This window comes from Peromyscus maniculatus, chromosome 4, assembly GCF_049852395.1.
Source record: "Peromyscus maniculatus bairdii isolate BWxNUB_F1_BW_parent chromosome 4, HU_Pman_BW_mat_3.1, whole genome shotgun sequence".
Taxonomy (NCBI): Eukaryota; Metazoa; Chordata; class Mammalia; order Rodentia; family Cricetidae; genus Peromyscus; species Peromyscus maniculatus.
Genome location: NC_134855.1, coordinates 54367438 through 54394858, shown reverse-complemented (window position 1 = coordinate 54394858; position 27421 = coordinate 54367438). Strand labels below are relative to the sequence as shown.

General features: G+C 43.5%; 1 protein-coding gene across 14 annotated transcripts in view; it reads right to left on the bottom strand.

The window, feature by feature from the left end:
- Nucleotides 1-27421, bottom strand: part of Osbpl6 (oxysterol binding protein like 6) — a 202367-nt gene that overhangs the window by 112128 nt on the left and 62818 nt on the right. The window contains exon 2 of one of the 14 annotated variants that reach the window (XM_076569727.1): nucleotides 3875-4059. The exons of the other annotated variants lie outside the window; for them this stretch is intronic. The gene's annotated coding sequence lies outside the window, so the exon portion shown is untranslated. The remainder of the gene's footprint in view (nucleotides 1-3874; nucleotides 4060-27421) is intronic. 14 annotated transcript variants of the gene reach the window in all.

Here is a 27421-nt window from a genome sequence, read left to right as displayed (position 1 = left end):
TCTTCCTCCCTAGTCATTCCACATCATCTGAAAAGCGGAAAGGTAAAGAAGAGCAGAGGGTCATGGGATACAGTCCAGGTTTCCAACCCTTACCTCCATCCCTGCCTTAACATGCAGCTGAGGAGAGGGTGATGCAGAGTGCATCCTGTGGCCCCCACCTAAGAATACTGCTGCTTCTCACAGCCTGTGTGTGTTCTCATAGCTCGCGCAAAACAGACCTGGGCCCGAGGAACATTTCTTCACGTCCTCTCTTCTCTTCTCCTCTCATCTTAGCCGATAACTGCTTAGACTCTCACTCCAAAGCAGTCCCCAGCCCCTCCAGCTCCCTTCTCAACCCCCTTTTCTGGGAGCTTTTGGTCTATTCTATTCGTGTGAGGTTGTCCTGGTCTCAGAGTTACCTCTATCCACATCTGATCTCCACCGCCTGCAAGTACACAGTCAGAGGCAGGGAGCAGGCCTTAGCCCGTCCACACCCCCAACACACACAGCCTAGGTCGGAGTTCAAAATGGAAAGTTACCAGGTTTTTAACAGTGTGTGCCTTAGAAGGAATGAAATCTATTACTGTCCATTCTGTTAAGAGCAGGCTTTTGTGCTATTAAGGAATGCCAAGATTAAGGTGTTTTGGCTGGTTTTGAAACCGTTCTTAACGTTTATGGAGACATCTGCTGTGACCTTCCAGGGGACTGAGCACTCTGGGTTAAAAATTATTACACACTTCAGACATAAATAAACATCTCTGAGAGCCATAAGTTAATGAGTATTGTGGCTATACATATTAATTGATGAAGACAGATAGAGGTATACAGTAACATCTGCATTCTAAATTCCCAGGTCTAAATTCCCAGGTGAATAATATCTTGTTTTGTTTCATTTTGTTTCCAAAAAAAAGTTGTTCACCAAGTAGCAACTCCACCTTATTTTAAATAAGAACCTGCCCCAGTCTTATTTACTTTGCATAGAAACTGTGTGCAGGGCAGAAGTCCAAAGGTGAGACACCCAGAAAGTTGAATCTGGTTGCTCCTTGTGAGAGCACACATTGAAGATTAATTCTTAAAGTTCCAAGTAAGAAATGTGCCCAAGGCAGGGACAGGAATGGTTCATCTTACAAACAGAACTGAATTGATGCAAACGAATAAAAAAAAAAAAACCTATTTGCTTTTTATCTACCAACACTGACCTAAGGAATCATTTTCTAATTTAACAACATCTTCTGGAACAGAAAAGGGCTCCCGACACTGCACCCCCCACCCCCCAACATTCATTAACTGCAAGTTCTAAAGGTTGAAAAGCTGATTCGAACAAAATCTCCCACACCAACCAACACTCAAGTAGGAGTCTCTGGAAGATCCCATTGAGGAGTTTGGTGACTTGGCAATGACTCTTCCGAGTGGCTCACTCAGGAAGCCAGGAATCAGCAGCGGCCCTCTCAGCCCCGTGACTAAGCCTCCCACAGCCTGCATTCTGCCCACCAGAGCTCATGTTCTTGTCTGGTACATGCTCCACTCACTCTTCTGTTTCCCATCCAAGCCCATCGGAGACGGGGACGAGCTCCATCAAAGACTAGACTGCATCACGAAGCTACCAGGCAAACGTACAGAAGACAAGGAGCCTGGAGAAAGCGGGATCCACAACTCCGCTAAATAACAAAGGGGAGTTTCATAAAATGGTTAAAACGATAAAGACTACCACAGCAGACATCAGGACAGTGCTTTACCGAGTAACCTACAAGACCAGTTCATTTCACAGTTGACCCCTGACTGCTGTCTTTAAATGTGCAGCCACGGTTTTAGCTCAATGCTCGCTTTGCTTCCAAAGGAACATATCGGTCTCCATTTAAACACCCTGTCTTGCGTCCCCCTAGACATTCTACAAGACCTTACTTGGCTATGCTGCACTGTCTGCTGCCATCACCAACTGGACACTCGTGACAAGACCACCATGCTGCTTTTCCCCACCACAGCCGTGTTTTAATAAGAAACCTAAATCCTGGCTCTTCCTACCTCTGATCATTCAAAATACCCCAAGGGCTTCCACACCAGTACAATAAACCAGTAACTTCTATGGAAATATGTTGTGCTGGGGGGTAACTTCCCAGAGATGAAAAACACAGATTCCTGTCGCCCGTTATGTAACAAGTAGGCTTTGCTGCAATGTAGCTAATGTAATTAATGCAACTATGTATCACAGATGTTAAAAGTCACCAGCTGAAATAACATGTCAGAGTTTTCCTCTCCCTCCCCCCCCCCACCCCCGCCCCCAGACAGGGTAGAACTGACTTTGTAGACCAGGCTGGCCTCAAACTCACAGAGATCTGCCCACAAGAGTTCCGCCCACCTCTGCCTCCTGAGAGCTGGGATTAAAGGTGAATGCCACCACTTCCAGCAGAGTTTTCTTATTTGCCATTAAATACTATTACATGATCCACCCAGGAGTAAGTCAAATGTGTAGTTATTTATATAAACATCAAAACCGCAGAATGAAGAGAAGTTAAAAATAAAAAAGCAAGGTTCTTGGGGTTGGGGATTTAGCTCAGTGGTAGAGGGCTTGCCTAGCAAGCGCAAGGCCCTGGGTTAGGTCCTCAGCTCTGGAAATTAAAAAAAAAAAAAAAAAGGTTCCTTCGGTTATACCATTGAGAACTTTGCTTCAGATAACAGGATGAGATAGGCTTTGATAACCTTTTTAAGCTACAAGCAGAAAGTGTGTTGTGATATTCATGGCATGGAAATATGAATTCTAGCTTGGAATTAGTGTGTGATTCTGTGGGCGGAGAGAGAGGATCAGAGGAAGCTGAAGAAAGGAAGTACTTAAAGATGAATGACATTCGGCAGAAACAGACAGGCAGGGATGAATGAACGACACTTCACACCCTGTGAATGGTGCATGAAAGGTCAGAAATGCCAAGTGAAGCCCATCAGTCCATGACCCGGTGCTTCCCCGAAGAGAACGCAGGAGAGTGGGGAGCAGCCCCCCCAGGAGGTGGAACCACACAGGTTTCAAGTATCTGTGAGAGATGCATTTCACTGTACAAGCTGAAAAGCGCCGGGGTGAAACTCAGAACAGAGGGTCCATGACCATGCTTCAGAAAGGCAGGCCCAACAGCTAAGTAAAGGGAAGAGGCAACAGATGGTCTCTAAGGTCATGGTAAGCAGACAGACAGGAGATGGAAGCTACGGGGTATGGGACAGGGGAACAAGAGAATTTAATATCCGACAGGGAGACCCAGGCTGTATCCTCACGAGTTTCTCCCCCCTTACCTCCCTCCCTCGCCACTATTTCATTTCTGTGATATTGGGAATCAAACCCAGGGTCTGATTCAACCTGGCTCCTTGAATCTGTGGATGCAGAACCCAAGGATACAATGGTTCACTACATAAGCCACACTAGCAGACTTAATTCACTCAACACAAAAGCAACTTTCCACAATCTTTTCTATTTCCACATTCTAGCTAGTTTTTCCAAATTTTTGCTTGCATCTATCTAACTTCATTCAAAACTATGTTTCTCTATTAGAGGGAGAAAGACTTCTTTTTTGCCAGATTCTGAAGACCAAGCAGAGAAATGATCTAGCCCTAGTAAGCATCAAATGTTTTCCCTTTTCTCCAGTTAATTTTGTTAATCTTGTCTCAGATTCATATCAGAATTCTGGCTATAGCTTACTTAAAGGAGCCTGAAATATGATTTTTCTGCTTGCTAAGTTCTATCTCAAAGTCAACATAACAGAAATGGCTCAGCAGTTCAGCTGGATTAAATATTATAAAGCCACTGCTAACTTCATTAGCTTCAAAGCACAGGAAACATGCGAAGGACATACTCTGCTCTTGTGAATGGTGTGGTCTCCAGAGCTAGTCAGCAAATTCTCTCTGTAAACAGTACCTGGATCAGTGGTTATTTTCGGTTGTATGAGCCACACAATCTGCTACTTGATGTAACTATCCAACCTTGCTATCCTTCGAGAAGGCATCCACAGTGTGCAAATGCACGGACAAGGCTAGGTTCCAGTGACATTTAATTTGCAAAAGTGGCCGAACAAGCTGCGTGTGGTGGCAGGTATCTGCAATCTAAGACAAGAGGATCATGAGTTCAGGGGTAGCCTGAGCTGTTACACAGCAAGCTCACGTCTCAAAACAAACAAAAACAGCTGGGCGGTGGTGTCGCACGCCTTTAATCCCCGCACTAGGGAGGCAGAGCCAGGCGGATCTCTGTGAGTTCAAGGCCAGCCTGGGCTACAGAGTGAGATCCAGGACAGGCACCAAAACTACACAGAGAAACCCTGTCTTGAAAAACCAGGAAAACAACAACAACAACAACAATAAAACCCACAATCAAACAAAAACAAATAAATGAGCAAATGCCCTATGGAAGAGCTGTGATTGAGCCTTGTACAACAGACACTCAGTTATGGTAACCTAGGGCCTTTTTTAAAAAAAAACATGTACTCCATGATACGCAAAGAAAATGCTCATTGCTAGTGAAGCGATAAAAGGGCAAACAAGGGGCTGGAGAGATAAATGGCGCTGGTTGTGGGTTGTGGCGCACGGCGCTGGTTACCAAGTGGAAAGGTCATGGTCACAACAGAACCCAGTGTTAGTTTTCAGAGCTTTATAAGGAGGGAGAAGCAGGGGAGGGAAAAGAGGAGGGCCAGGCCTGGAGAGAGAGAAAGATGGTGGTGGGGGGGAGCAGAGCAGAGAGAGAGGGTGGGGTCTGCGTATGGCTTTTTTTTGGGGGGGGGGGTTATTTGTCTTTTTTTAAAAATATATTTTTATTTTAATGTGCATTTGTGTTTTTGCCATGGGTGTCAGGGTCCCTTGAAACTGAAGTTACAGACAGGTATGAGCTGCCATGTGGGTGCTGGGAATTGAACTCGGGTCCTCTGGAAGAAGAGTCAGCACTCTTAACCTCTGAGCCATCTCTCCAGCCCCTGCGTCTGGCTTTTAAGGCGCAGATTGTGTGACCACACCCGTACATAGTCGCCAGCATCTACTGATGACGTAAGATGTAAGCCCCCGAACTGCGCATGTGCAGTCATGTAGTTGGAGTGGCACAGAATCCTAACAGAGATGACTCAGTGGTTAAGAGGACTTGCTGCCCTTCTAGAAGACCACAGTTCAATTCCCAGCACCCACGTGATGATTCATAACTAACCATCAGTATCTCTAGTTCCAGGGGATCTGATGTTCTCTTCTGACCTCCTTGGGCATCCAGCACACATGTGAGGTACAGGTGCAAGCAAAACGCTCATATACATAAAATAAGATAAAATTTTAAAACAAGGGACAAACATAATTTGACAGTATCAAGGATACAGAGGAAGTTTGGGATAACTTTAGAAAAGAATATATGGACAACAGAGGAGATGCCAAATAGATTTCTGTTGACTATATAGTTTAACAGTCTGAAATTTCTTGAATTCAAAGCTTCACAAGACACAGAGTAGAGTCACAAATATTTAGGCACACGCTGTACTTAATGAAACCTGGAGACATCCTCACTAGTGTGTAAGTTTAAATGAGATAGGACTTGAAGTCCTACAGACAAACTGTCTTCAATTCAAATCCTAGCTCTGCCGATTTCCTGAATAATTTACACGGCTTCTCAGCACCTCAGTTTCACGATCTATAAAAACAAAGAGAGCTATGGCGCCCACTGCCTGTTAGGATTGTCTGAGGAGTCAACTGATTCATTTGTGTAACACTTAAAACACGTAAGTGCCTGCTGTTCTTAGAACTTATGAAAAGCAGAAAGTACAGGTTGCAGGAGATCATGGCAGATAAAAATAAACTGACTCTGCCCACATACATCTTAAGCTTTAGTCAACTGAATCATTTAGGTAGTGGTTCCTAACAACAATGGCCCTCTTCACTAATATCTTTACCAACTGAAAAGCATTTCCACCTTATCTGATAAGATTTCTCTAACAACCTTCCATAGCTAAAAATATCAACTCGGGAATTATCTCCATGCACACCACAGTTTCGTAATACAATTCCTTGAAATGGGGGAAAGGCCTGCCTGGCTCCTTTTTCAGGCAGAAAAATCAATAGCTTCCTCTTTGTTTACAACCAGGCCAATCCAAAAAGAGGAGGGTAAACGGGAAATTGGGAAGAAAGATAAAAGACCTCAATGACTCAGCTTTCAAATAAGTCCACATCTGTTTGACAAAGAAAACGAGAATTAGGCATCAGTACACACACCTGGCCAAAGAGGAGAGCGGGGTGGCTATCAATCATAAAATTATCCAAGCAATGAGAAATCAAGATAAGTTCAATTGTGTGGTATGGCTGTCTTCCTTCTGAATGATGTACGCAAGGCAGATGAGGCAGCCTCTGTCCGAAATGTTTAAAGGACCATTGTGACCCATCCCTTAACTATTTTGGGTCTATGAGCAGTGTTTTTTGTTCCCCGGGGAACTGCCAAAAGGAATACTTTGTTCTCACTAATGGTATTATGATTGGACCATAAATTAACTTAAAATATGAGCGTTAAAACAGAAACTAGGAAAGGAAAAGGTTTCTGGTTTCTAGCCTCATAGTAAAGGGTCCGCCATTATACGCCCCCAAACCCAGCTATGTTCCAACTTTATCTGATGCACATTCTGAAAGCCCAGCTCCCTACAATTACCCTGATCATATCTGCTCTCTGCCCACTGTGTGCTTCTCTGCCTAGAAGTCTTCCCCTCACTCCTGCATCCCATTCAACCTTTATTTCATACCACGGCCCAGCAGGAATCATTTTTCCAGACTTGATTTTTATGATCCTTGTTCAGTCCCCTCGGACTTATAGTCTACCTTGATCAAAATTGGCATTCGCAGTCTCTCTTTTCAAGAAGGACTGTTCTTAAAGCAGTGTCCACCTCTGCTCCATGGACGCTCCATACTCTTCCCTGAATATGCAAGAAGGCACCACACTGCTAAGTCATTGTGACTGGTCATTTACATCAAACGCACAAGCACATGCCCTCAGAGCCTTGCTGAAGAAAGACTTCAGTCAAAAGCATAGGGCTCAGTGGTTAAGTGCGCTGGTTGTTCTTCTGGACAACTTTGGTCTGATTCCCAGCAGCCACACAGTGGCATACAACCATCTGGAACTCCAGTTCCAGGGGATCTGATGCCTTCTTCTGGCCTCCAGGTACTGCATTCACATGTTGCAGAGACATACATGCTGGCAAAACACCCATACACATACATCAAAATAAAATTAAAATAACAAGCCCCCACACATTCAAAATTTGCCTTCTCATGAAACAGAAGTTTAATGCTAGCCACAGTGCAAAGAAACCACTGTTGGTATCACCAGTGATTTGCCAACAATTAAGTGGTCTATTAAAAGCTTCCGTCTTGCTAATGTAACAGATACATCCCCAAGTAACATAAATCACAGGAAACAGTCTCTTCCTTTCACAATCCTGACTCAAAGTGCTGCTTGCCTCTAAGTTTCTGTCTTAGTTAGGGTTTCTATTGCTGCAACGAAACACCATGATCAAAAAGCAAGTTGGGGAGGAAAGGGTTTGTTAGGCTTACACTCCAGCATTGCTGTTCATCACTGAGGGAAGTCAGGACAGGAACTCAAACAGGGCAGGAACCCAGAGGCAGGAGCTGATGCAGAGGCCATGGAGGGACGCTGCTTACGGCTTGCTTTCCATGGCCTGCTCAGCCCACCTTCTTATAGAACCCAGGACCTCCTGTCCAGGGATGTCACCATCAACAATGGGCTGGGCTCTCTCTCCATGGATCACTAATTGAGAAAATGCCTTACAGCTGATTTTCATGGAGGCGTTTCCTCAACTGAGACTCCTTCCTCTCCGAGGACTCTAGCTTGTGTCAAGTTGACACACAAAACCAGCCAGCACCGCTTCAGATAAAGAGCTCTCAAAACTTGTGTACACAGTGACCATTTCAATCATCATTTTTAATATGCTTTAATTCTTCCAAATGTGAAAAATCAGAGAATCTGACATGTTGCAGAGCCCACAAGTGCCAAGACAAAGATTAACAAGAGAACTTTTGTGTCTTAGACACCTGATACTACATGGGCAGAGCCCCACAGGTCCTAACATGTCACTTGGCACTTACGAATGTGAGTACAGGGTTACTCTGCAGAGACCAACTTCACTCTTATGTGGAACTCCAAGGCTGTGATATGGGCATGTTCTTCCCATGATCTCAGTCCTCCATCCACAGAAGGCTTCTCACACTGCCTTCTCACTGGACCAACTGTGACATAAATACGTCTCTCAGTTATGAGAGACTGTCCTAAGGCCAAATCATGCCACAACAGACATCCCAAGACCTGAACTCAGAAGGAAGAATGGACTGTTAGAGCGTTTCCTGACAAAATGCTGTACTGACAGGAAATGTTCTGCTGGTTGATCGATCCATCTGGCACAGCTTGTGCATCAACGACATTCAGAACATTCGGCCTCTGATGTCACATTCCTAGTGTCACATGGATTCCCGAAATGACAAAAGAATCCTTGGACAAGTGGCAGGAGATTCTTAAATATTTTAAGTGGCTCAGTCTTTACAGCAACTCAGAAACACATACACTCAAGTATAAATGTATCTGCCACATGCAAACTGAGGTCAAAATAATGTTAAAAATGATATATTCAGGAAACACTGTCCAGTGGCAAGACCATAAATTATGCTATGTTTTGAAATTATATAATCAATACTAAAGAAGTATAAAGTGAACTAATCCGTGTTATTCTCCATATAAGTCTTAATTGAATCATCCTGGTCAAATGTCTGTGTTCATCGCTTTACTCTTCAGTTTCTTTTCTTTTCTTTTTTCTTTCTTTCTTTTTTTGGTATTTTTTTGAGACAGGGTTTCTCTGTGTAGCTTTGCGCCTTTCCTGAAACTCACTTGGTAGCCCAGGCTGGCCTCGAACTCACAGAGTTCCACCTGGCTCTGTCTCCCGAGTGCTGGGATTAAACGCTGCGCCACCTCTGCCCCGCCCCGATACTCTTCAGTTTCTTAGATGAGATTACTTCAACCTGTTCCATTTCCTTGGCCAGCTGCACCTGTCTTTGCCTAGGTTGCTATCTGGCTTCTGCACTTTTTTTTTCTCATTCGACCACATCAAAGTTTAACAACTAAATCAGGCATGCTGGAATTCTTACGACTAAGCTTCCTGTATTAAGACATACTGCCGTAGCAATAAAATCGAGTCAATGGGAAACAGTGAGATAGTGAACATTACAATGCAAAGCTGTTCAGGAAATTGAATTTGATGTCATAAACTGATAAGGAACAAATAGATGGGGGAAACAGGGTAGCCTACGTTATCACATGACAGCAATCTCCTAGCAGTGAGAGGCAGTTTGGGGGTGTAAGCAGAAGCCTACAGTACTACAAGGTGAACACATGGGCCTGGGAGTTAAATAAGGCACAGGTCCCAGTGTGGATGCTACGAGGGAGGTTATCCTCCTCAGCTGGTTCTCAGTATCCTCATCTGCAGAATGGGCGTTTAAGCTAAACAGAGTGCAAGTTGCTTTGGAGATTACAGATGTGAGGATGGTGTGGTCAGTGATGAGATTACCTAGCACCTGGGCAATGGGAAGGTCATGGTACAGTGGGTCACTCATGTGTTTGTGGGATGGTGGTCTAAGCAAACCAACTGATTTGCCACTCAGACTATATTCTTAATAGGTTTAGATGTACCCCTACTTACCTTAAAGCAAGCTATTAAGGGAGGCAGCAGCCCCAAACCTCGCCTGTCTTCCTTCTATCAGTTTCTTTCATGCTTGGTTTAATTTCTTCTGTTTTGTTCATAATGGGCATAGGAACAATAGACTATATGTACACACACACACACACACACACACACACACACACACACACACACACGGACACGGACACGGACACGGACACGGACACTACAGACAATGTATACTGTGCCTGTACCATCTGGGCCTAGACAGACACACTCTATCGTGTTTGCACTCTCTACAGTGATGAACTTGCCTCATGACCCTGCTCTCAGAGCACACACAACCCATAATATATGTTCCAAAGCTAGCAGTGCAGACTTTCTACTACAGAACAACTGAGATGAGATTAAAAAAAAAAAAAAAACCCTTTGGATTTTCAAAAGTAAGACATAATACTTCTGTAAAAACTACTCTATTTTAGATTACTAGTTTGCCAACTTAGAAAAATTACATGTAAAAGTCATTCAAACGTTCATGTCAAATGCCTAACTTTTATGAGACTTAGATATGGAGGACCACATAATTTCATTTCTGTATTCTTTTTTTTTTTTGGTTTTTCAAGACAGGGTTTCTCTGCGTAGCTTTGCGCCTTTCCTGGAGCTCACTTGGTAGCCCAGGCTGGCCTCGAACTCACAGAGATCTGCCTGCCTCTGCCTCCCAAGTGCTGGGATTAAAAGCGTGCGCCACCACCGCCCGGCCTCATTTCTGTATTCTAATCACTCTCTAGTTGTGTGGCCTTGGGAATGGTGTGTATATGAGGTAGTTTTTAATTACTTTAACATACATTGGACATGCCACCACCACAGCTATCTCTTACCCTTTGCATCACACTCATCTGGTGATTCCTCACTTATGTCCTTTATGAACACAGGAATATTACATTGAAGAGTTAAATGGACACAAAGCTATGATGTGGTCTTCTGATATGGATATACAAGAGAGCAAGAACTACACAAAGTGATGTGGATTCATCTAAAAAGGTCAATGTCTCCCAACACACAAACTACAACTGAGGTCCAGTGTAGACACACTCATTTGGAAGCACTGGAGCCACCATAGGACAATGATGACAAGTTCTGAGATGGAAGACATGTTGAGGACGACAGGGAAGAGAAAGAGACAGAAAGGTCCTCCGAGGCCTCCTCTGAGCCACTGTACTGATCCAGGCACGAACCTGCTTCAGCTGTCTGGTTATGAGAGTGAGTAAGTATCCATATTTTAAAAAATGAGCAGAACACTGTAGGAATCGTTGAGTAGTCACACAAAGAAGTAATCCACAGAAATAAAAGAGTATTCTCCTGAAATATATGATAGTAGTAGAGGCAATATAGGTAAGCAACATCATAGATGAATCTCAACATAAGAAGAATATTGTGGGAACAGAAAGATGGTTCCATGGTTGAGAGCAGTGGTTGCTCTTCTAGAGGACCCAGGTTCTATTCCCAGCACCCAGGGGATCTGATGCCTTCCTCTGGCCTCCATGGGTACCAGGTATACATGTGGTACATAAGACATTCACACAGGCAAAACACCCATACACACAAAAATAAATAAAGTTTTTTTTAAAGACCATTGAGTGTTTTCATTTATATGAAACACAAAGATGGACTAAAGTAATGTGTTGTTGTAGTGATCAGAATGGCAGTTCCTTGGGGGAGAGGGTGCAGATTGGGAGGGACATTGAGAGAACACTCCATCGTACCAGAAATGCTCTAGACTGGTGGTTCTCAACCTGGAGGTTTCAACCCCTTTGGGGTTGAATGGTCTTTTCACAGGGGTCACATATCAGATACCTGGCATATCAGGTATTTAGATCACAATTCATAATGGTTGCAAAATTACAATTACGAAGTAGCAACAAAAATTATTCGATGGTTGGGGGGTCACCACAACATGAGGAACTGTATGAAAGGGTCACAGCACTCGGAAGGTTGAGAACCACGGCTCTAGATTTCACCCAGAGATAGCTTTATTTATTGGAATACATTTTTAAAACAATGTACATGCTTACCCTTTGGTAAAAGGAAGACAGAAACAAGCAAAACAGTGTATTTAATGTCTCTTGTGTTCTCCAACCTCCTCTCTTCCTCCCTCCCTTCTAATATCTGCTCGGTGCCAACCACTGTGCACACACTGTACGCACAGCATGCATGGTCCTCACCACGGAGGAGCCCGGATGTTAATGGAAGCGAGTGCTTCATTGCTGACTGTGTTTATTTGGCCCGGACAAACCACAGACCATCTTCAGACACCACATCTGTTCCTGTCTTCAATTATATCACACAGTATATGTTGTTTAAATTAATAAGTGGTCTAAAAATGTAACTTCTTCAGCTGTTTCAAATCCCCCTGTGTCATTCGATGGCCCTCAGGGTGTCTTACTACAGACAGCAGGCAGTCACAGTCACAGTACCTTCCAGTATTCTTTCCTCCAAGTTTGCACTTCTCTGTCCTGTATGACATCTGTAAATCTACAAATCACGTATGCAGAAGCACACGGCTTAGACCTGTGCCTACTATGCTGATGCCTGGAACACAGAGCGTGGCTTGGTATTCAAAGTTTTCTCCCATTAACTACTTCACCCTGGAGCGGCACTTAGAGGTGCAGAAGAGGAAAAGCAGGAAAAGTAAAGAAATGAGAGGTGGACCGGTGTCTTCTCTTGTCTTTTGGGGACAAAGCTAAAGCCTGAAATCCCATCCTCCAGTGCAAGCTCTGTGGGCCTCATGTGTGCCAACATGCCCAGAAAATATCCTTGAGAATAACAAAAATGATGTCATGCTTATTCAGCCAATACAAAAAATTTTTTTTAATGTAAATGAAGAAAATACCTAAAAGTTGTAAAAAAAAAAAGAAAGAAAGAAAGAAAGAAAGAAAGAAAGAAAGAAAGAAAGAAAGAAAGAAAGAAAGAAAAGAAAAGAAAGTTTGGGCCTCACTCTGAAATGTACTTAACAACATCTTTGGGTGCTCTCACAGAGAGGGCAAAGTTGAACAACCAGGAATTGCTCTGGTCTTAATTCTCTCATCTTATTCTAATTACAGCAGGTCCTGTGATTGATTCTTGAAGCCACTTAAAGTCAGAAGACCATATGGTCTGCCCTCTCCTCAAGTCTTGACCATGGATTAAGGTTTCATGTTTATACTCCTTCTGATGCACAAAATGTAAGTGGCTGGGCACCACCTGCTCCCTCACAGAACGTGTCCACCCCTCACCAACCTAGCCCTCAACCACCCTGGAGTGTACTGGCAACATGCTTGGTTTCTGTTCAGCTTCTCCACTGGTATTTAAAGAGAAGATCCAAAGCGCTCAGGCTGACCTTCCTGTCCTCTTCTGGATTTCCTCACAAAGTGCTGTGCTGGTGACACCCATCAAAGTCAATATCCATGTTGGTCAGTGAGCTGGTCTACCTGAGAAAGTCCTCCAGAGTCTCAGCATTTGAACACTTGGTCCTCAGACGGTGGCACTGTTTGGGAAGGTTTAGGAGGTGTGGCCTTGCTGGAGGAAGTGTGTCACTAGGCGGGGGGGATTTGAGAGTTCAAAGACTGTGCTGCTTCTAGAGCATTCTCTTTGTGCTTGAGAGTCAAGATAGGAGTTCTCAGCTTGCAGCTCTGGCTGCCAGGCCTATGTCTTGTTGCCATACCTCCTCTGCTCCACCATCATCAATTCTTGTCCCTCTGGAACCACAAGCCCAAATGAACTCTTTCTGCCCCAAGTTGCCCTCATCACCATGTTTTATCACAGTAACAGAAAGGTAACTAATACAGTCAGTAAAGGCCTATGTGGTTTGCATTATTCCATGAGAATCAGAAACACATAATGGGTTCACTAGTCTCACTGTGGTCCTCAGGGTTGACAATCAGTGTCCCCAACAAACCTTGGAATGGTGCTGCCATTGCTTCTCTATGTCTGATCCCACACCACATTATCTAAGTTTCTAAGCATTTTCTACTTTATCTGACTGAAAAAAATTCTTCTTTCTCTTTACTTATCATGTGGTTAATTTCTATTATTATTATTATTGTTGTTGTTGTTGTTGTTGTTGAGACAGGTTTTCTCTGTGTAGCCCTGGCAGTCCTGGAACTTGCTCTGTTTTTTGGGTTGTTTGTTTGTCTATTTTGTGTTTTTGTTTTTTTGTTTCCCCTAATCTGTTTATTTTCAATTCCACCCAAGGGGCAGTTCTCAAGGGAAATGCTCTCTGTTTCTGCAGGCTGGGCCACATCCCTCTGTTACCCAGTCTCACAGCACCTACACTTTTACTATAGCACTTACCAATTTGCAATTAGAGATCTGTGAACTTCCCCTAGCATATGGTTTATCCTCTATCTGAAGCTTCTCAAGGCTACATGGCATTCATGGAGTATGCTGGCAGGGGTATTCCGAAGTTCCAGCAGAACAAAGTAAGGGAGAGAGGATAAAGAAAGGAGAGAGTGGGGAGCAAGCAAGAAAGGGAGTGAGGAGTTGAGACCTAAGAACGTAGTTCCTGCCTCAGCCAGGTCATATTTGAGCCAATGGAAGAGGAAGCTTCTCAATCCAACTCCTCTCAATACCAAAAGTCTGCCAACACCCCCAAAGGGCTGGTCTGTATTTTCCAAAGGAAAGCCACCATTAGAGAGTCTGTGACCTCAAATACAGCTGAAGGACGATTATCCAATGCTAGAAACGGAACTTGAAAGTAAAAGCAAAATAAGTATCCTGGACACACTTTAACCTTGTGTTTAATCATTTACAAACACACATGCATGTTTTAATGGAAGCAATGATTAGTACAAAACTCTAAAAATAATGGTTGAAAAATCCCTGTGTCCTAAAGGTCTCCTTTGAGCTGTCTCTGAAACCTATGTAAGAGCCAAGGAGCCCTTGGAAGTTGCATAATTATGAAGGGGCCTGAAAATGCACACAGAGCACAAGCACTTCCTATACACTGACTCCATTAAAACTTCATCCTTACCATGTTGAGGATGATGAAATCTGCAGCAGAAAGGGATTCCTGTACTCTAAATAGTTTAAAGTCATGCCACCTAGAAATTAGATATACTTTGGTCCTGTTTCCCATTGTACTGATGGAAAAGGCCCACTTGCTAAATGCAACCTTATTACTCTGTGTGAGCCAAAATTGTTTCCAACCTTGTTAAGAGACTCACGGGGCATGCAAAGGGCTCTGCCTGACCTAGTACAGGGAGGAATGTGATCAGGATTCACGAATCAACACTAGGAGACAGTGCCCCATAGACTATACTAATGATCGCTCGTTTCAACATTCGCACGAGGAAAGGATGCTTCAAGTCACGCAACTGCAACGGGGTTTACTTTTCGTGAAGATGGGCGGCACTTCTCCTTAGAACGCACCAAGAAAGTGAGAACAGGAGCCCAGATTACAGTTCAGCTGTGGATCATAACGAAGGGGCCTGTCCCAGGCAAGCTAGGTATGGCCAACCTTCTGATACTGCAACACAATGCTGTCACCACAAAGTCTGCGTTCAAGAATCATGAAATCAAGTTATGAAAAAATTGAAAAAAAAAAAAACCTAATGTTTTAAGTAAGTTTACAATGTTGTGTTGGGTCACCTTAATAGCTACTCTTGACTCTGACATTTCAAACTATGTGGTCTCTGTCTGTACACCAGAGATTCCAGGCTGCTGGAGAGCTGTAAATCCCTCTGCCCCTGGCCCTGTCTCAGATCATGTTAACACCCGTCTTCGGAGGACTCTATTGTTATACTGACTCTCAGAAGAAGTAAGGGCTGCCAATCCAGTGTTCCAGGCACTTTAATTATAAACTTGGAGCTGAGAAGTACTAGAGGTGTTAACAAGGATAACTGAAGTTTAGGGTATGGGTGCTGGGTCTGTACGGAACTGGACACACTTTCTTCAGCAGTGAAATCTAAGTTCTTACTTGGCTCCTCTTCTGCCTCCCACATTTTCAAAACCTGTGATTCCCAGTAAGATCTTAGTTAAAGTGAAGGTCATCCATGTACGGCAGTGTCCTCTTACAGTGACTATAAAGAAAGATCTCGGGGACAGTGAATAGAGGGGCCTCTGCCCTGACACTCCCTGTAAACAGGCAGTCTCTCTTCACCCTCTCACAGATCTCCACGGGATCCCAGCATCCCAAAATAGAGGCCATTAAGCTGCTTTCTGTTGGAATATTAAAAGAAATCCCACTCTTGCCACAAAGCATTTCAGTGATGTCTAATGCCAAATATTTGCAATCCTCTTTAAAAATGAATTTTAGGTTAAATAAACAGAGTAGCTCCTCAGGTATCATTTATTTTGATTCATGAAATAACTTCCCTTGGAGACAAGTTCTAAATAATAATGATGAAATAAAGCTTACTAACATTTTTATATAACCCTAAAGTGCTGGTAACTTTCCACACCCCCATAAAAACAATTTTCTCTTGAAATATGTATGATGGAAATTTTAATATTCAAAACAGTTGAACATATTTAACATATTCTTTTTTTCTTTTAAAGCCAACATCCCTCAAGCCTGGCATTTTAAAAGTAGAGTAAGTAAGGTTATAACAAGCAATCCCCCATATTAATTCACCTCTGCATTTAATTTTGAATTTCACTATCTATCATTCAGCAAAATAATTCTGATTTGCATCTAAAACTATCCCGTTCCATCCATGTAGCAATCACTTCAGTTATCAATTATGTATAGAACGCATGTGTTCCCAACCTGCTTGATTAAAAAAAAAGTCAAAATGTCTTACACATACATTCCCTTTTCTTTTTTATTTCTTCTTCTTCTTTTTCTTAATTTTTTTGAGACAGGGTTTCTCTGTGGTACAGCCCTGGCTGTCCTAGAACTCACTCTGTAGACCAGGTTGGCCTCGAACGCACTGAGATCTGCCTGCCCCTGTCTTCAGAGTTCTGGGATTAAAGGCATGCACCAACACTGCCCAGGTCACATTCCCTTTCCTTAAAAAAAAAAAAAAAAAGATTAAAACTAGGAAAAACCTGACCAAGACGATGGCCCAGAGCTTGTGTAATTTAAAGGAGGAGCACCATCATGCTCAGGAGGGACTTGTAGCCAATTAATGTTGTCTTATATTCCTGGTCTGACAATTTTGTTTCTAGAAATAAAATACTTTCGCTAAAAAAAAAAAAAAAACTGCTTAGCGTGAGAAAGCAACTGGAGAGCAGGCTAACAAAGCTGAAACTTGCTCAATACGAAGTTCCCCACATGAACCTCTGCAATCTGTTTCCTGATCACTTCACATGGACCGCTTCTCACCTAGGCCTGCAGCCATATCTGCACTCCAGACGCCAGTGACCAATACTTGAGTTTCACCTTTCCGAACCTCTCTCAATTCGTACTCGTCCAAATGCCATTTTTGTAAAAGGGCAGAGGTGCAGGCAGAAAAACAGAATATACACTATTCCAAGATCCCTTGGTGGACACATCTTCTAGAATTTTATAATTATAATTATGTCCTTATTACCTCATAGTCCATGACTGGTTACCTCACTCACTTTAAACTAATTGTTCTTTGGTGACTCTCATGAATCTCGTCTTCAATTGTTCTACTGAATTAAAATATTCCTGAAGAATAATGTCATAAGTCATTCTTAGGTAGATATGGTGATGTTTTACAAACACATACGACTATGTGACCATAACCTAGATCAATATAAAAAACATTAGCCTTTCTATCATTCTGATTTATTTTGCCTCATTTTTGAGGCAGAATCTCAATACATAGCATAGCCTGGCCTCAAACTCCAACTGGGGTTAGGAGCATGCATCACCATGGCTGGCTTGTCATTCTGTTTCCTATCACCAAGATTTGTTCTATCCATTTGGAAACTTCATCTAGATAAGTTCGGCATCAGTCTTTAATGTGAATTCTGCTCGTATCCATCCACGAAAATATGAATACAGCTTTCACTAAGAACCAAGATTTAGGACATAGAAGGCAAAGAGATAAAGATGGGTGGTGTTAATGAAAACAGATCAGTTTAAAATTTTAAAAATCTCTTACAATCTTCCATTTGAATCGAGGGCATCAGTATGTGCTGGTAAACAGTTTGCTTCAAGGTAACATTTTCTAATTTTCTCTGAAAAGAACTAGAAAAAGTGCGATCACTGCACCTCATGCCTAGCATTTCACAGCCCTGTTTGAAATACCAGTCCCACCAGAAGGAGTCAGAACACCTTGAATAAGTGGCCAATTCCAGATCTGAGGACAAAGGTACAGTGAGATTAGAACAATTGTCTGTCAAGGCTCGTAGTGCCGGGAATATGGACATGAGATAAGCAAAAAGACACTGGACAGAGAGGTAGATGGGAGGATGATAGACAGATGCATCCATGCCACAAACAACATGCACACATACACACACACACACTGACTAGCAGACGCTTCTCTAACAATACAACAATTTAATCATCAGAAAGAATGACTTGAACCAGGCAGTGGTGGTACACCTCTTTAATCCCAGCACTTGGGAGGCAGGGGCAGGCAGATCATTCTGAGTTCAGCCTGGTCTACAGAGTGAGTTCTAGGACAGCCAGGGGGCTGTTACACAGAGAAACTCTGTCTTAAAAAACTAAAAAAAAAAAAAAAAAAAAAAAAAACAAAAAAAAACAAAAAAACAACTTAGATGGATTAAAACACTTCAAGCATATGTAAATCTGTAAGTTTATGATCTAAAAAAAATATAACTGGTCAACTTCAGAGGAGTCCAGCCAAACAACTCATTTTGAAAAATATTTATCTTGCTTTTTTTGTTGTTGTTATACACCATATCCCCAGGTAACTGAGGCCATTGTGCAAAATGGCCATGGTTACTGCTTATAGAAGCATTCTAGCCCAAAACAGGAGAATAATGCTCCAATTAAAAAGTTTTCCATTTTGCAACTCCTAACCAACAAAAGGGATCAGGGCATAGACCATCGATCGTTTGCTGGTAGGAAGCAACTGACGTTCCCAGAATATTCACAGTCTCAACGATTTCATTTGGGGAAACAAATCGACCAGTACCGACTCCAACTTAATGCAAGCAGAAAAGAGAATAATGTCAAGAGTTAGTCTCACCCTTGAGCTCTTCTGCACACTTTCCTGTTAAAGAAACTCGTCAGCATTGATGCAAGAGCTTCCTTGGGGAAGAAAACTGCTCTCTGCCAAAGGAGCCAGTGGCATCCATACACAAGTTCATCCCTGGCTTCACTGCTCTGCCCATGAGTATTTCCAGAATATGCTCTTGGCTATTTCTTCCCTGGAAGCTAAATGTAAGGGTAATTCTACCCTTTTCCAACTCAAATTGAGATAATTGACTTGAAGAATTCAAAGAAAATTTCCTACAGAAGAATAACACATCAGATCTAATTCGACTGTTGAATCCTCACTGATTTCTTTTAAATTAAACAAAATTAAATTAAACACAAAGTCAGGATACAGTAATTTAACCACTATTTTGATCATTTCTCTTCTACCTAATTAGCAAACTAAGCTATTAAGTAATACCGTTAAGAATTAGGAGACAGGTAAATGGCTTTCTGGATCTTGTAATTTTCAGTGCTTGACCTTAAAATATCGGTGCCCTCACCAAAGGAACTTGAACAAGACAACTCTCAAACACACAGGCAGGAACCTTAGGGGCAATCAATAAGGATAAGGGTGGTGATGTCTCTTTTATAATCTACAACTCACCTACCTGCAGGCAAATTCTTTCATGGTGTGGAGTCTACCTTTCAGACAAAATCAATAGTCACTGCACAGGCCGATGGAGCTTCCACAAAGAGAATGGCCAATCTCTCCAAGTGTACCCAGGCAATGATGGGCTGAGCCTGCTTTCTTGCCATTCAGGAAATTGTCTTTCTGAAGCTATGAGATGAGGACAGATGGAGTACTACATTTAAACATCACTGATCTTGGGTCAAAAGGCTGAAGCTTCAGAGATGTGGCACTGACCAAAAGAAGCTAGAAACAAAACAGCAGACAACATTCATGCGGAGGTCACAAGCAAGCAGTTTGTCTCTGATGGGACAAAAATTGAGACACCACTTACAGAGGCAAAGATGAGTTAGAAAGGCCACGAGAAACTCATTGGAGACAACGGAATTCACATGATAGGGTGTAAGCTGCATGAAGATACCCGTGTGCAAAACATACCCAGCCAAGAGTAGTGTGCTTCATTATAAAACCACTTTTAAAAGTCCATTTTTAAAATTGCCATCAAGTGGAGTGAGAGTTGGTAAACATGCAGATGATACAAGGGTAGCTAAATGCTGCTTTGAAATTTTCTATCATCAAAGGGCTTCTTAAAATTTTAGAGTTGGAAATGGAGCCCAGTGGCAGAGCACTTGCCTAGCATGTGTGATCTTAAGCTTGGTCCCCAGTACCACCAACAAACAAAAAGCCCCAGGTTTAGTCCTCTCTCTATCCCTTAATAGTTATTGGATCCTTAGGCAAAAAAATGTAACCTTTATGAACTCATTTTATTTACTGAGAAATCAGAGATAACGATTCCTGGCATATCTCACTCTAAACAATCCCAGATTGCTAACTAGGTATCGTGTAACTCAATGGATATAAAAATAAGTTCCAAACTATAGAGCAATATACAAATACAGCAAATTCGTACTAGTGAAGATTTGTATTGGATCATATTCTATGTTTGATATTTTTGATATTTTTTCCAGACATACACAGTGTCCATCTGTTGACTTTTCAGTTTTTCCTGCTTGAAAACACAGTGATAGAACCCACATACCAGAAGTGTGAATGACATCAATGGTATTTATTATAGTCCTTTACGAAATATATTGTGTTATTCATCCTCCAGTTACTTGTACCATAACTTCCTAATAATGCAAAAATATATGCTTTTAGTCAAGTTCATAATCTTCACACATACAACCGACTGGCAAGCAGGAGAAGATGCCAAGAAGCAGATTCCAGAAGAAAGCTGGCTTAGGATTTTAAGTCAGCTGGATAAACTGCAGCTCATAATTAAGAATCAGCTTTCATAAAACCCACAAAAGCTTGGCTAGCCAAAATAATGTTCACGATCTATATTTAAAAATTGCGTTAGGGATAAGACACATTAAATCCTTAACAGGACTCCATTAGACATGGAATTGAGAGCTAGATATTTGGCTCCAATATCAAGGCACGCACAAATTAAACTCAAGGAAACCCAGCTAGAAGTAAACACACAGCCCATTCTCTGTTTTCCTTTTTAGAAACTTGTTTGTTAGGCTGACTTTCATCAGGTGCAAATATCACAAAATGGAACGGGGACCCGGCAGGGCTGACTGGTATGCTATCGTTGGCTTCAGTTTTAAACTGAGTAAGCGTTCAAATATTTCAAACATGGACCTTCTAGCTCAAAAATTTTCTCTGTCTGTCCATCTCCCCCCCACACACACACACTTGCATCAACTCTTTCGAATTGTCTTCTTCAAACAATAGCGGTACCAAGATCCTGATTGCAGTGTTCAGCTCTCCGGATCTGGTCCGGGGGAGCGTGATCTTTGTACCACAACTCTGTCCTGGTCTTCCAGCTCTGTTAGGAAATGACCTTATGAACTTCTCCTTCTTATGCTGCCCCGGATGTCCCACAAGTGCTTTTCCACTTTTCCACATGACTTCCCTACAACATCCAGGCTCAACCTACCGACTGCCCGCTGTCAGGATTTGCCCAAGGAAGACCACCTGAGCTGCTAGTTGTGAAGTTACTAAACAAAAAGATGCTTGAAAGTGCCCACCTCTTGCTCCTTTGTTATGATAGGAGAGATTACACAGTCCCACAGCAAAAGGCCTGTGTAATTGAAGACATACCAAGGCTGCCAGCCAAAGTCCTGACCTTCCCATTTCACAAAATCAGAAAGTCACATCCTAAGTCCCATTTCCCCACATTCTCACATGCCCCAGCCATGGAAGGGCTTTTTTCTCCCAAGAGGCTGTGTGTGCTGTTTTCTCTTTGTTCTGTTCTTCTGATTCATCACAGGGCTGTGGAGCCTCCACGTCCTCAAAGAGGAATGTGTTTCTGTCAGCCCGTGGAACATACTATGGTCTGTGTTATCTCCCAAGTCAGGAGATGGGTGACACAGCAAAGCTTCTGAACTGTTTATCCCAGGCCCTCAGCTGTCCCCTCCTGGAGCAGAAACATCACAAATATCGCAGGGCAAACCTTGAATGAAATGAGCTGTAAGACTTGAAGGGATCCCAAGGCCCTTTCAACCCTAAAGCATTCCCATTCAGAAACAGTGAAGGCAGGCACCGAGAAGACACACGAGTGAGCACAGCTGGATGGAAATTCTGCAAGGTTTAGAATAGCCATTTCTCTATTACTTCCCTCCCCAAATCACTTTTGGTAGCCAGCTTTTTGGTCGGACCATCTCTGGGCCACCAGCCTGCAAATAATGACCTGGAGACTTATTATTAATTATGAAAGCTTGGCCTTAGCTTAGGCTTTTCCCCAATTAGCTCTTAAAGTAATTAACCCATATTGTTCTTAACCTATGTTCCGCCACATGGCTCGATTACCTCTTCTTAGTGTGGCACACCCCACTTGCTCAAGTCAGCTGGCGAAATCGGGCGCCAGGATTCCTCCTCCCGGTTTCCCTCTCTCTGCCCAGAAGTCCCGCCTATTCTCTCCTGCCTAGCTATTGGCCATTTAGATCTTTATTAAACCAATCAGAAGGCACCTTAGGCAGAGACACAGCTTCACAGTGTAAACAAATATTCCACAACAGCTTCTCTTCACAAAGTTTGTTCCTAGCATTCTTTTAAATCTAGAACCTAGCCGGGCGGTGGTGGCACACGCCTTTAATCCCAGCACTCGGGAGACAGAGCCAGGCGGATCTCTGTGAGTTCGAGGCCAGCCTGGACTACCAAGTGAGTTCCAGGAAAGACACAAAGCTACACAGAGAAACCCTGTCTCAAAAAATCAAAAATAAATAAATAAATGAATAAATAAATCTAGAACCTAATGACACGTTATGTTATGAAGGAAATCAAGGTGAGGGGCTGAGGTACTGGTAGGAATTGAAGATAACCTCTGAGGTTGCCAACTGTACCAAATCTCAAGTAAATCTCTTAGGGGTAGGGGTGGGGTGATGATGTTGATGGCAGAAGACTATCTCCTTGAAAAATTTTGCTCCAGCAAAACTGAACAATGATTGAACATTATAAAACAACCCTAAATCTCTCCTAGTCACTTGGGAACACAATATAGAAGCACTGGTACCACCCTGGTGTTTTTAAAGCTTCCTCAGGGGTTCTAGGATTTGGAAAACTAGTGTGTTCTAGCCACTAGTAGCTAGTTTTCCTCCTTTTTTTTTTTTTGTACACCTCCAATAAGATTAACAAGTGAAGCTGGGCATGGTGGCACATTCCTGTACTCCCTGCACTCAGGAAGCTCAAACATTCAGATTCTGAGTTCAAGGCCAACCTAGGCTACATGGGAAGACCCCGTTCCTCCTCAAAAGGAAGGTATTATAAAGCAAAGTCAAACTCTAACTAAGTGATTTTCACAAGAGAAGGGCTTTAAAGATAAAGATATTATGTGGTAGACAATTCTAAGTAGACTTCAGTATGTAGAATATTAATAGATAATTTCATAAAGATGAACATATAGCAATCCCATGTGCTTACGCAGCCATAACAGAGCTTTGAAATAGATGCAGCATTTTGGGGTGGGAGGTGGGGGCTCTGGGAATCAGACCCCTGGCTTCATAAACACTAGACAAGCACTGAGCTGCACCCTCGGTCTGGAGAGTCATCGCTAGGACTAGGAGAAAGGTGAATGGTGATCTGGTTTATGTCCAGTCAGCATCAGACCAAACAAGTTGACAAGGAAAGATGTGTCGTCACATTTTTATATCAAGAATATAACGACCTTTAGTCCACACTGTGTCAAACTACAAAGTGTGTGTTCTTTCAAACAGTGACCTGCTCTTGGTAGTCAAAAATGCAAAAGTAAGCACTCAGGAGGCAGAGGCCTGGGGATCTCTTTGAGTTCAAGGCTAGCCTGGCCTATATACAGGGTTTTCCCATAGCCAGGATTACATTCAGTTCTACATATCAGCCACGGATTCCCTTGTTCTCCCCCCTCCCGCCCCCTCCCCTTACCCCCAGCCCATCCCCCATTCCCACCTCCTCCAGGGCAAAGCCTCCCCCAAGGACTGAGATCAAGAGGGGACTGGACCTGCCTGGACTGAGTCTACCAGGTTGATCTCAGCCCCCAGACTTTTGAAAGCACACACAGGCTGCAGGGCCAGGGAAGGGAGCCGACATCAGGTGATAAACAAACCCACTGATGGCTGTTAGACTGTTAGCTTTGCCCGGTGTTGTTGAAGATCAACAGTTCGTGAGAATTAAAAAAAAAAGGAATGTGGATTCATATTGTAATATCTGGGAAAGCTAGCAAACTAGATTATTCTCTTAACAGCTGTTGTGTAGTTTCCCGAATTCTGCCTTGTTCTGTGGAAATGGTCTTTAAAATGAAAACAGCAGGAGGAGCAGGCCTTGCTCGGGGAAAGGCAGGAACTGGGAGGCATTTCAGACAGGGAGATGGAGCAGACCGGGGAAGGTGATGTGTAGCCCAGTTAACCAAAGGATTGAGAAGTGGCCTGGGAGACAGCAGCAGCCTCCATGGCAGGGAGGGACTTCAGTTCTACTCTGGGGATAGTTGGAAGTCACTGGAAGGTTTTGTACAGGGGTTTAAAAACTGAGATCTGCATTTTTTAGAGATGACGGTGACGTGACACCATGGGACGTGGGGGCGGAACGAGACCTCAGCAGTCATTGTGGAGAACTAGGACATCATCTACAAACACAATTGAGGAGGTAGAGATCAAAAGATAGGAACAGGTGCCGTGGGAAGAGTTGTACTCAGGGTGATGCCCAGTCTTCTGCGGCTCCAGAGAGGAGATGTGAGGATCAAATCCCAGTGTGTGGGTGGAGACTGAAGACAGGCCATCCCCGAGCATAAATTATGACATTGGTGTCTAATGATCACAGGTAGAGAGAACTCATTTCCTGCAGAAGGTAGCACTGGTTTCAGCCTGTGAACAAATGCACAGCACACACACAGCACGCGGGGACTAGAGCAGTTTTGCGCCATGATGTCTAAATGCACGCTGACGTAGCGAAAGCATCGTTCTCCTCGCCCCGATTCTTTCTGACTTACACCACAACAAACAGCAGGCATCACTGAGGAGAGGCTCCCAGCCTGAGAAGCATCAGAACAAGCAACAGAGTTCAAATACATACACAAGGCAACACCATCGTCAAATTAAAACAGAATTATGGGCAAGTGCCATGCGTGTTAGCTTTCCCCTTCTGTGACAAAATACTCGAGAGAATCAACTCATACAGATGAAAACTTTGTTTTGGCTCAAAGGTCTGGGGCCAAGGTTATTTCATCGTATTGCTTTGGGACTGATACAGTGCATCGGAAGTGTGCAGAGGAAAGGTGTGGTCCCCTCGTGGCAGCTGAGATGCGGAGGGAAGACAAGGAGAAGCTGAGAGTCCAACACCCCTTCAAAGGTACACTCCCTGTGACCTGACTGCCGTCCACTAGGACTCATGTAACGAAGGCTCCACCACCTCCCTCCCATGTCATATCGAGGACAAAGTCAGTAATATGATGGGCTTTCATGCACTGCCAGATCCAAACTACAGCAATGAATTTTTCTGTTTTTTTTTTCTTTTTCATTAAGAAGAAAAAAAAAAAACATAAGAAATCATGCTCCAAGGATCTTCATACACTACGTCTAGAAAAGGCATCTAGAAAAATGAAGTAGTATACCCATGCTGAATGAGGAGGCCAATGCTCTGCTCCCCAAACTGCTGCGGGGGGTGGGGGGGGAGGCCTTGGAAACGCTCCAGCAGCGTGAGATCACTTAAGAGGTCTCTGCAATCAAACCCACTGTGTCCTTTCCCATCCGCACTGTTACCCCCAGAACACAGGAAACCCTGGAAACTCAACCCATCCTAACATGACGGTTACAGCCCCACCGCCCCTTCCGTCAAAATCATCCCATTACAGTGGAGGTACAACACTGTCGGGGGGTAACGTGTATGGAGGACTATCTTATTACCAAAGCAGCAAAAGTATCTTTGCTGTTCTGTGTGGTGCAGGAAGACTCATACATTTTAAACAGCCCCCATAAGTTCTTTTTTTTTCCATCAGAGGCAAGCCTCAGTAGTGATTTAAAATTAAACCGTTAACCGAGTGTCAGGAATCATGAAATAAGAGTAAGTGGGGGGATCCTTCTGAATGGCAAACACCAGGCTATTCAGAATCACATGAACCTAGAAACGCCTCTGGGGGCAGCCCCATCTATTCCAGCTTTCTTGTCAGGAAAGCCGCCACCTACTACCTCCTTTAAGAGTCAAGGGGGAATGTCAGATGTGGTATTTTTAAGCTCTTTACAAAGAGACACTCACTTATTCATTCATGGAAAAGCGTATTAGGCTCCTAATACATGCCATTCACAATCCTATGGTGTTAAACAAAACAGACTTGACCTTGAACGTGTCGCCTTACGGTCTGATGGGAAAGACAGATCTAAAAGGTAAGCGTCTTTGCATATGATTAAAGGTCAGACGGAGAAGGAAGCCGTCTGATGAGAAAGAAACAAAGGGACTTGACTGCACTGAGTGGAAGCGGGAGGCTTCTCTGGAAGCAACACTTACGGCAGGGCGGAAGAACAGGTGGGGTGGGTCTGTGCCGCGTGAGGGGTGAGCACACAAGCGATCATTTGGAGACCTCAAGTTGTTTTATTTTGTGCAGCGGAAGGCAGTGAGTGACTTTGGTCAAGGCAGAGATGGGATGAGGTTTGTGCTCTGCAAAGTACGAACGGAGAACAAGACAAGGGGAGGCTGAGGCAGTGAGAGCAGGAGGATGAGCCCGGGATATGCTCTGAATTGAACAGAGAGAGCCATTCCACGTGGGCAGTGCAGAGAGGGAGTGAGCATCAAAGATGGCCCCGGTTCCTCGGAACAGCTGATTGACCAGACCAGCAGGGCTGCTGCGTCAAAGGCTGGAACAGCAGGGCGCGCTGGTGTAGCTGACTAGTACAGGATCAAAAGATCGGTTCTGAGCAGAGAGTTAAAAAGTTAAAGATGCCTCTGAGACCTCCAGATGGAAATGCCGAGTAAGTGGTGGGATTAAGCTTGAGAGAAATGTGATTCATACGCTATTCCGCTCTGCAGACTCTGAGGAACTCAAGGCTGGCCTGCCTTCTTTGAAGGTGAATGAGTCTTCCCTACTCCCAAGCAAGGCAGCAGCAAAATGAGAAGGGAACGCAGACACCTTCTAAGAGCTTTAAAGAATGCTCATCCTCAACTAGGGAAAAACACCCTCTGAGGAAGCAGAGAAGTCTTCTATAAACCAACTACAGATACCGTACACCTCATCCACCTTAAAATGATAAAATTATATGAACACCTAAGTCCAGAGGTCAGCCATTCACAGCTCTCCTCCCCATCCTCTGGCTCTTACACCCATTCTGCCCCCTTCTACAATGTTCCTGAGCCTTAGTGGGGAGGGATAATGCAGATGTTCCATTTAAGGCTGAACGCTCAATAGTCACTTGGTTTCAGCACTTCAAACACTTATGATGTTTCTGCATTAACCACTGGCCACTGCAGAGACCAGCTTCTCTATGATTGGGAGCAGCACTAATCTATGGGTACCACTCTAAGGTTTATTTGCACATATTGCATCTCTTGTTTCATGGATGC